The 11108-nt window shown below is 39.2% G+C and overlaps 1 long non-coding RNA gene across 1 annotated transcript in view; it reads left to right on the top strand.

Moving 5' to 3' along the window:
- Positions 1-11108, top strand: part of LOC138159066 (uncharacterized) — a 151709-nt gene that overhangs the window by 7725 nt on the left and 132876 nt on the right. The gene's annotated exons all lie outside the window — the stretch shown is intronic.

Here is an 11108-nt window from a genome sequence, read left to right as displayed (position 1 = left end):
TCTCTCTCTCTCTCTCTCTCTCTCTCTCTCTCTCTGTCTCTCTGTCTCTCTCTCTCTGTCTCTCTGTCTCTCTCTCTCTGTCTCTCTATCTCTCTCTCTGTCTCTCTTTCTGTCTCTGTCTCTCTGTCTCTGTCTCTCTCTCTCTGTCTTTTTGGAGGGGGAGGGCAGGGCAACTGGGGTTAAGTGAATTGCCCAAGGTCACACAGCTAGTAAGTGTTAGGTGTCTGAGGCTGGATTTGAGCTCAGTTCCTCCTGACTCCAAGGCCGGTGCTCTATTCACTGCGCCACCTAGCCGCCCCTATGGATAATACTTATTTTAAGAAAAAATCCCACCAAAAGAACATTATGCTGTGACATACATTTTTCTGATGATTACCAAGCAGGGATTTCCTAACCCATTTTTATATTGGGACCATATTGGTGATCCTGATATATTTTCATCATATGGTTTCTCTAAGACCTCTTTAAATCAAATTGTTTCTTCAACATATGTCATTACTGGAAACATATTGTATAGCTTGCTTGCACCCAACAGGTGTCTCTCCATTATTATCTGGGATATTCATAACTTTGAATCCTTGGAGATTGTGGTGGGGCCCAAATTCATAAACATGTATGATTTGAAACATTTAATTGGAAAAGAAGTGAGCTGGTTATATGGGAAGAGCAGAAAAACAGAAGAACGGACAGTTTATGTACACACAAAACCAATCAACCCAAAAGTGTTTATTAGAGGAAAGCAGGAATGTGGAACAAGTTTGAACTAGCTTCCTATAGTTTATTAAGTTTTTAGTATGAACATTTACACCTTGGAAATCAGCAAATGCTACAAATCAGTGCTTAACTTATTATTTTGATTGTCTGGACTTAAGGAAAGAGAAATGTTAAAAACAATGCATATAAAACTAAAAGTGTATTTTTATTGCAGAGAGCTGGTTGTTAGAAAATTACCAGCACACCACTGGAGGAAGGCCTTTAATGTGTTGAGTAGATCCTTTGAGGAAGATTGATGTAGAGAATGGCACAGGATAAGAAGGCATAGATGGGTTGGGCTCTGCTTTGATAAATGGAAGATATACATTGATGAGATCACAGTCCCACTGATGTATCAAAATACTCATGATCCTGAGTATTTTCTAGTTTAATTTTAAATTTCACTGGTATATTAAGGAGTAAAAATACTCAGGAGAAATAGGATTGGTATGAAATAATACTGTAGAGATTTCCTCTTCAACAAGGTAAATATGAAGTGAAGGGCCTAACTGGGAAACCAGACATTAGATGTTCCTTCCCCTTCCTTAGTTTTCCTGAACTTCAAATGGCCTCAGTAAAGCAGTGATTTCTGAATTTTATATATTTATTTGTGGGATTACAAAGGATATCATTGATATTGAAATATAGTTATCTCTTTCTCCTTCCCTCACTCTCTCTCACTATCTCTTTCTCTCTCCCTTCTTCTGTCTCTCTTTCCCTCTGTCTCTCTGTCTCTCTCTCTCTCTCTCACACACACACACACACACACACACACTCTTGGATTCCATTACTCATTATTTTTCTTCAGCCACATAAACTTTTAGAATGAATAATGAAATTACACATATAAGAATGTTTGAGATCTTTGGAATAAAAGCACCAGAGAAATATAAAGTATCATCCCAATAGTTTTTGAAGGTCCATTTTACCTATTTTTGGCCACTAGATGGCAAGCATGTTTTATAGAATTGGACCCAGTAGGCTCAGTTTTATTTATTTAAAAATTTTTATTTTTATTTTTAAAAATTGTTCCTTAATACAGCAGGTAGTCCTGGGTGGCTTACTAACTTGTATATCAGGTCTTTGGTGTGTTAGTAGCTGTGTGATACATGTAATGTTTTACAGTGTGAGTTTATGTTGGTCAGGACCATACTGGATTCCAGTGTGATGTAATAGAAGAACCACTGGACCTAGAGTCAGAAGATTTCAGTTTGGGCTTTTGCTCTATTATGTCTGACTGAGTAATCTTGAATGTGTTATTTAATCTTACTGGGCTTTAATTTAGTCATCTGTAAAATGAGGAAGTTGGGTTAAAATGACCTCTGAGTCCCATCAAAATATAAATCTATAATTCTATGATTCTTTGATCTAGTGATTTTAACTTAGGCAAGTAATTTTATTTCTCTGAATCAGTTTTCCCATGTGCAAAATGAAGCTATTAATACTTGCACCGTCTACCTCACAGAGGAGCCAATGAAACAATGCATAGCTAGTTCTTTATGACTGGAAAGTGCCATGCACATATAAGCTATTTCCATGATTATTTCTCTGTGAAATCCCTTATTATAATATGGATTATTATATATAATCTTGTTCATTAGATCAGAAATTGTAGCAGTCCTCCCAAGTTGGAAAGGCTTCATGTATGGATCTGGCAAGGGATTGTGTATCTGTCCCCTTGGGATCAACCTGGACAAGGTCACAGTAGAAGGTAGTCTATGAGGTAATGGGTATTTTTGTTCATAGTGACTAACCAAACTACCTATTAAGGAATGGAGGATCTCTCATCTTTGTCAGTGTAGGTATTACACACATGGATGAGATGACATTTTATTATTATTAATGAAACTTCTAGGTATTCTGTTTAACTGAACAAAACTTTCCTAGGGTTATACAGTTATATAAACCTTGTGTTAGGGGCACACTACTGATATGAAAGGCCCAAGATTATTTTGGAAATGTCTATATTTTTTTGGATACTTGACTTCTAAATAGGAGAAATTATGATTGTTATGATATGACACTCCCAAATGGTAGAATGAGCTCCCCTTATAAGCATTCACATTTACAAGGCTTTAAGCATAGAATAGGTTTTATTTACACAGGAAAGGACACAAAAAATCACACTTGAGTCTGTAAGGAATTGGCAGAGCTGTTATGCGGCTACCCAGAAACCCGTGGAGTCCCTGTAAATGACAGTATTGCTCTGAGCACACTTCCATTACGGAGGAGAGGTTGAGTGGCTTCCCTCATCACTCATCATGGCTGTGAGGCCTTACGCATCACAGTGGCTCTTCTTTTGGCAGACATCCATTGCTGCTTTATTCACTGTTCTCTTCTGGCCAGCATTATGTTCCTTCTCACTGCTCCATTGTGAAGCATTGTTCCTCAAGCTTCACTGTTCTTCTGCTTACAGTCCTATGAGGGCTGACGTTATGGATTCTTTTCCCCACCTGTTGGTTCTCCTTCCACGGATGTTTTCCAGCAGATAGTCTCCTTTCTAGGAGCTGGTGCTAGCTCTTGAACAGTTGGACCATATTGGTCTTAATTGGAATCCTTCTGGATTTGTCTTTGTAGGAAGATAAGGATTATAGGAGATGGAGATGAGGAAGGAGTAGATTCTGGGCATGTGGGATGTCTTTGGGCAAAGGGACAGAGGAGGGAGATAGAATACTGAGTTTGGGGAATAGCATATATACACATTTGACTGGAATATATAGTAGGGCTGTATTATACAATAAGATAGGAATTATAGATTTGAACCAGATTATGCAGGGCATTAAATGCCAGGATAGGGAGTTTGTATGTTACTCTAGAAGCAATGGGAAAATACTGAAGGTATTTGAGCAGGGGAGTTAAATGGTCAGATTATTACCTTAGGGAGACTATTTTGGCAACTGTGTACTAGTGTAGACTGTGGATTAGAAGGGGAGAGTCTGGAGACAGGGAATTTAATTAAGAGGCTGTTACAAAAGTCTGGATGATGAGAAGTGATAAGAGACTGAACTAAAATCATGGCCTTTTCGAGAAGAGAGAAAGGAAAATACAAGAGAGAACTTGGGGAGGTAGAATTGACAAGACTTGATAAATTATTGAATTTGGTTGATAGGGGAAAGGGAAAAAAACAAGGATGACATTAAACTTTAGAATCCATATGACTGAGTGAATGGCAGTTCCATTTAACAGAAGTAAGGAAAAGTAGAGCTTTTGTAGGAAGGATCTAGTTCTGTTTTGGAAGGCTGAGTCATCCAGGTGACTATGCTGTTTGTCATGTGGAACTAGAGTTCAGAAGAGAAACTAGGGCTAGATAGCTAGATTTGGGAGTAATCTACAAAGAAATGAACCCATTGGAAGAGTGTGGCACAAATGCAATATTCACAGCACCAATGGTGACTATGAATATGCTGGCATAATTCTGAATCACAAAATATAATAGACTTTCCATATAGAAGATAGCTAGGTGGTGCAGTGAATAGAACACCAGCCCTGGAGTCAGAAGGACATAAGTTCAAATCTGTCCTCAGACACTTGACACGTTTACTAGCTGTGTGACCTTGGGCAAGTCACTTAACCCCAATTGCCCTCTAAAAAGCAAAAAAAAAAAAGAAGGAAGAAGCAAAGCATTTATTCAGACACCAGAAAGCTGAATCCCCAAACCAGAAAGTCAAATCCCAATACCAGAAAGTCAAATCCATCATAGCAATAAAGAAGTGAATACACCTTATAACCACAGAGAGCAATACCATACTTTTATCTGTTCCACAAACAAATATTCACAAGTTTAGCTATCTTCTTGCATGCATCCTTTCTCTCCCACTGTGTTAGCTGCTCTGACTCCCAGCTTTCTCTGGGCCCTACTCTACCCATTCAGCAAGCTCCTTCCACCACAGGCTCCATGTGATTACATTCAACCTATTAGTGGGCAGGGAAGATCTTCAGATTCCCATTACTATTACAAGGAGATGAGCTAACCAGGGGGGATAAAGAAAGAAGAAAAGAGAGCCAAGACTTGAAGGCCATCTACATTCAGGGGATGGGGAAAGATGATAATTCACTAAAGGAGACTAAGGAGGAATGGCCATACAATAGGAAGAATACATGAGAAAGCTTGTTTGAGAATGCCAAAAGTTGCTGAGAAGTCAAGAGGGATGACTCCAGAGAAAGGCCCATCAGATTTAGTAGTTAAGAGGTTACTGGTAACCCTCAAAAAAGAAGTCTTCTTTGAGTGATGAGAAGCTAGGATGTAAGTTTCAAAGTAGGTAGGCAGCTAAGTAGAGCAGTAGATAGAGTGTAGGGCCTGAAGTCAGGAAGACACCTTCCTGAGTTCAAATCTGGCCTCAGACCCTTACTAGCTGTGTGACCCAGAGCAAGTCTCTTAACCCTCTTTGCCTCAGTCGTCTCATCTGTAAAATGGACCGGGGAAGGAAATAAGAAACCACTCCACTGTCTTTGCCAAGAAAATTCCAAAAGGCATCATGAAGAGTCAGTCATAACTGAAAATGACTAAACAATTAGAACCTCCTTTCTGACCTCCATTCTCTCATTCCCAACATTCTCTTGGACATATTGAATTAGATATCCCACAGATGTCTTAAGCTCAACATGTCTAAAAGTGAATTCATTAACTATCCTCTCAAGCCTTCCCCTCTTCCTAATTTTTCTTTTTCTGTGAAGGATACCATCATTTTCTTAGTCACCCAGGCCGACAGTCTAGAAGTAATCTTTTATTCCTCACTCTTTCTCAATCCCCCACATTCAATTGCTGCCACATCCTATCTATTTTATCTTTGTAACATCCCATCCTATATGTCCCCTTTTCTCCTCTGACAGTACCACCGTGTAGGAGCAGGCCCTCATCTCTTCCCACCTGAATTATTGTCATAGCCTGCTGATTGGTCTTCCTGTTTCAAGCTTCTCCCCATGCTAGTCTGTCCTCCACTCAGCTGTCAAATTGTTCCTTTTCAATGTAAATTTGACCACATTACCTCTTCTATTCAATAAACTCATCATTTCCTGGATCAAATATAAAATCTGTTGTTTGGTATTCAAAACCCTTCATAACTTGGTCCCCTTGTACCTTTTCACTCCTTTTATTTTTGAATCTTTCTCCCTCACCCCCATACTCTTAGATCCAATGACACTGGCCTCCTTGCTGTTCTTCACACAGGTCACTCCATCTCCTGATTCCATGCATTTTCTTTGTGCATATCATACAAACCTAGAATTCTCTCCCTCACCCTTTCTACCTCCTAGCCTCCCTTTCTTCCTTTGAGTGCCAACTAAAATGTCACTTTCTACAAGAAGTCTTTCCTGTTCCCCCTTAAAGCTAATGCCTTGCCTCTGATTCTCTCCAACTTATGCTATATTTATTTTGTTTGTTTGTTGTTACTTCCATGTTATCTCTCCCCTAGTAGCCTGTGAGCTTCTTCAGATCAGGGACCATCTTTTGACTTTCTTTGTATCTCTAGCACTTAGCATAGTGTTTGGTATATAGTAGGCACTTAATAAATGCTTGTTGATGACTGATAGCACTGAAGCCCAGTTCAGATTAGATAACGTATTTTTGTAGTAGATCCATTTAGCATGGTTTTGTGACTTCCTCCAGAGGTTCAGCAGTACAGGAGTAGGACCAGAGGAAGATTGTGGGGGATGATCTGAGGTTGATGACCCCCAGGGCATGATCAGTGGTAGGAAAAGGGAGCTAGGGTTTCAAAGGATAGCTGAACTGGTTAACTATAAAGTGACAACTCTGAAGGGAGGAAATAGACTAGAATAGGAGTTATTGATAACATATCTTCGTTATGGGATCCAATTTTCATGATTTTCTAATTCAGGTATGTTTCTTTCATGATGCCTAACAACATAGGTCTTAAAGTTGTTGTTTGTTCATTTCACTCATGTCTCACTCTGTTACCCCATTTGGCGTTTTCTTGGCAAAGATCCTGGGAATGGTTTGAGATTGCCATTTCTTCTCCATCTCATTTTACAGATGAAAAAACTGAGGCAAACAAAGTTGAAGGACTTGCTGAGGGTCACACAGCTAGTAAGAGTCTAAGGCCAGATTTGAACTCAGGAAGATGAGTCTTCCAAACCCTAGGCCCAGCACTCTGTGCACTATGGTGCCACCTAGCTGCCCCAGGTCTTAAAGTAGCAGTTCTTAACCCTTTTGGTGTCATTCCACCCTTTGGAAGTCTGATTAAGCCTATTGCTCCCTACTCAGAATAATATTTTTAAATGTATAAAGTATGATATAGAGATTGACAAAAGAAATCAATTTTTGAAATGCTGTTAACAAAATATTAAAAAAAAATCATGGACACCTTGGAATCTATCCATGGATCCCCTGTAGACTGCAGGATAAGTGCTCTTAATCTTAAAGGGATATCCTACTGTTATTAAAGTCAACATATTAGATTGGGTTAGATTAGATACATTTTAGATGAGTATTTTATAGACATGTGGTAAAACTGTCTTTGCTTTGTTTAATTGAAGATTACTTATGTGTTGCAATACAAGCATGCTTCCCTTTTTGGAAGAGGTATATTCTTGAAATATAGTCTGAAGTGAATCTTTGTTGAGTATCAAATTCTAATTTATCATGTCTTAAATTATAATTAACTCATTATAAAATTGGAAATGCTTTTCTCGGGAAAAATATTAGACTGGAAATGTAGTAAAATTGAAATTTAAAATGCAGCAAACCTTGCAAAATCACATTAAATGGAAGCTATAATTGACATAAGACACTGAGATGTTCAAAGTTAGTAAAAAAAAACACAAATGCAAAATAACTAGAAGGTCAATCAGTCAATCAATCAAAAGGCAAAGTGGTCAGAGAAAAACCTCTTCAAATCTCTAGGTTATAAGGGAAAATAGATTGGTCCTTCCATAATGGAAGAAAGCTTTCAATTAAAGAACAAAGTCAGTCAGTCAACAAATATGTATTAAGTGCTTACCAGGTGCCAGGCATTGTGCTAAGTACTAGCAATACAAAGGTAAAGACAATTCCTGCCTTCAAGGAGCTCACAGTCTAGTGGGAGAGACAATGTGCAAATAACAGTGTCCATGCAGTGTCCATAGAAAGTAATCTCAGAGGGAAGGCATTGGAGGAAAAGCCTTTTACAGAAGGTTGAATTTATCCTGTGTAGAGGGAGACCACAGAGACCAGGAGGCAGAGGTGAGGAGGGAGAGCATTGCAGAAATGGGTGACAGCCAATGAAAGTCATAGAGTTGGGAGATGGAATGTCTGGTACAAGGAGCAGCCTGGAGACCAGTACGGCTGGATCATGGAGTATATGGAAGGGAGAAAAGTGTAACAAGACTGGAAAGGTAGAAAGGGGCCAGGTTGTAAAGGGCATATAAATGACCAACAAAACATTTTCTATTGGATGCTAGAGGTAATAGGGAGATACTGGAGTTTATTAGAGTTTATTCAAGTTTAGACAAGTAGGTAGTGTGGTACTGGTCTTGTAGTCAGGAAGACCTTGGGCAAGTCAGTTAACCTCCTTCAGTCTCAGTTTCTCCCCTTGCAAAATGACAATCACAGCATTTATGTCACACAATTGTTGAGAGGACCAAATGAGATTTTATATATATACATATAGTGCTTTGAAGAATCTTCAAATGATACATAAATGCTGGTTTTTATCATTGAGGATGGTGACAACATGCTCAGACCTTACTTATTTAGACAAAGAAGAAAAAGGCTCTAAAGAAGAGAATCATGGCCTGCTACAGGAAGTTAGAGGGTGGATGCGTGACAGAGAGAAGAAAAGAGAAGAAATACCACTGAACATTTGAGACTAGCAACAGATATGAGACTTCCTGAAGAGGGGAGAACTGAACCCTTTGAGGAGGAAGGAGCTGGTTGTCCTCCAAGAAAAGATGATGTGCATCCACAGGTACTGCTAAGTGAGTGACCATCTCACAAAGGTCATAAGGATAAGAAATGCATAGTGGTGACTGTCGATTCCCTGCTGAGGGATATGAAGGCTTTTCTTTGTTGACCATACTATAATAGGTGTACCATCTGTTTCTGCCCAAAGCATAGCAGCTTAAAATGTCTTGACTTGGCTTAACCATGATTTCATCCTTCAGAAGATGGAAGAAATGAACTACTGTTCTAGAATGACTGCTGGGGAGTGGAATTTTAGACTATTTGACTTTAGAAGAAACTGATTGCTAGGGAGTGGAATTAATGGGACTCTTGGGGAGAAAGGACCTCCACCAATTAGGGTCTATAGAGGATGATAAGGAGTGATGGAGAGTAAGCACAAATACCAAACTTTTATTTTGCTTCTGTTTTTCTCTTTCATAGAGAATAATCTTTGGACTGGAAAAAACAAAATGAAAATGGTTAATGGGGAGGTAATACCTAAAATATGAAAGACAGAATGTGAAAATTAGAATGCACCTAATTGCCCTCAGTCCATCAGACTCAGAATGAATTGTATCCTACATGCTGAAAGAAATGGCAGATCTAATTGCTGGACCACCTCAGTGATCTTTGAAAGATGAGGGAGATAATTTTTCAGCAGGCTGCATTCCACACTCCTCCATGTTGCCCTAGAAAACTCTTCATCTGGAAGATCACTTCACCTAGCATTCACACTGTGGAAGTATTGGCTGCCCCTGTGATCCCTTCTTCTGATTGGATGTCTTTTCTAAGAATTTCCATTTGAAGAGAGCGCCTGCCTAGCCATCCCTTCCTTTCTCACCTGATTGCTCTCTAGACTCCTCCATCATGCCCAGTGTCTTACTCCTCCCCCCAGTCCTTTTCATCTTCCTTTTTATATGTTGTTTTCCCCATTAGAACCTATCCCCCCCCACCCTCACCCCTTCCACCTCCACAGGGACAGTCTTTCTTTCTGCTTGTATTTGAATTCCTACTGCTTAGTATACATAATGCCAGCATGTCATAAGCATTTAATGAATGGTTTATTGACTGACTGCCTGAATGGGAGAAGTGCCACAGCACTGAGAGAGGCAAATGTTCCAATTTTCAAAAGAGGGCAGAGAATAGAGTCTAAAACATACAGGCCAAGGAACTTAATTTTGATTCCTGGAAAAATTTTAGATATTCACTATCCTTTTAAAAAATACCATTCTTTCAATAATATGTTCTAGAAGCTTTAGAAATGTGAGATGCACAAATTTAGAAATATCTCTATTCCAAATGTTCACTTGGACTATTTGAGCCCAACCTGTGGTAGAGCCTTCTAAGCTTATATTGGTCTGATCAGCCACAGTTGACACATTGTACCTTGACCCCCAACATAATGATGCCATTTTGGTTCTCTTTGAGCATGAAGAACAACAACCAATCTAGAATTTTACTCCAGGAAAAGGAGTCTCTACCTTCTTGACCTTTTTGGCATCATTTGATATTGCTGCCCACCCCTTCATTCTCCTTTTAATTTGTTTTTAAAAAATTTTTTAAATTAAATTTTATGTTTATTTTAAGTTTACATCATTCATTTCCACAAGATTTTGAGTTACAAATTTTCTCCCTGTCTTTCCCCAACCCCCCACCCCAAAATAGCGATCCTACTGTATTCCCCCTGCGCCCCCCCCCCCCGCCAAATCTGCTCTCTACTATATCCTCCCCCATCCCCTCTCCGACTTTCCTGTAGGGCAAGATGAATCTCCACATCCCAGTGCCTGTATATCTTATTTCCCAGTTGCATGTAAAAAAAATATTTTTAAAAAACATTTGATTTTAAAACTTTGAATTCCAGATTCTTTCCCTTCCTCCCCGTCACCCACCCTTACTGGGAAGATAAACAATTCAAATAGGTTGTACATGTATAGTTACGCAAAACATTTCCATAGTGGATATATTGTGAAAGACTGACTATATTTCCCTCCATCCTATCCTACCCCCCACTTGTTCTATTCTCTCCTTTGACCCTATCCCTTTTCAAAAGTGTGTGCTTCTAACTACCCTTCCCCCCAACCTACCCTCCCCTCCATCATCCCCCCTCTCATCCCCTTCCCCCCTACTCTCCTGGAAGGTGAGATACCCTATTTAGTAAGTATGTCATTCCCTCCCTAAGCCAAATTCAATGAGAATAAGGTTGACTCATTCCATTTTACCTTCCTGTTCTTCCCCTCCATTGTAACAGTTTTCCCTTGCCTCTTCTATATAAGATAATTTACCCCATTCTGTCTCTCCCCATCTCCTCTCATTATATTCCTCTCTCACCTCTCAATTTCACCTTTTAAGTATCATCCTTTCCTATTCAATTGATTCTGTGCCCTCTATCTATGTATACCTGCACCCATGAATACACAAACTCACATATGTATTCATAGGCACATATACCCTCCTATATATATATGTATATATATATATA

The sequence above is a fragment of the Petaurus breviceps genome, unplaced genomic scaffold (assembly GCF_028583685.1).
Source record: "Petaurus breviceps papuanus isolate PSGF00001 unplaced genomic scaffold, PetGlider_PUasm1.0 175, whole genome shotgun sequence".
Classification (NCBI taxonomy): domain Eukaryota; kingdom Metazoa; phylum Chordata; class Mammalia; order Diprotodontia; family Petauridae; genus Petaurus; species Petaurus breviceps.
Note: the sequence above shows the minus strand (reverse complement) of the source record. Positions and strands in the feature narration are given on the sequence as shown.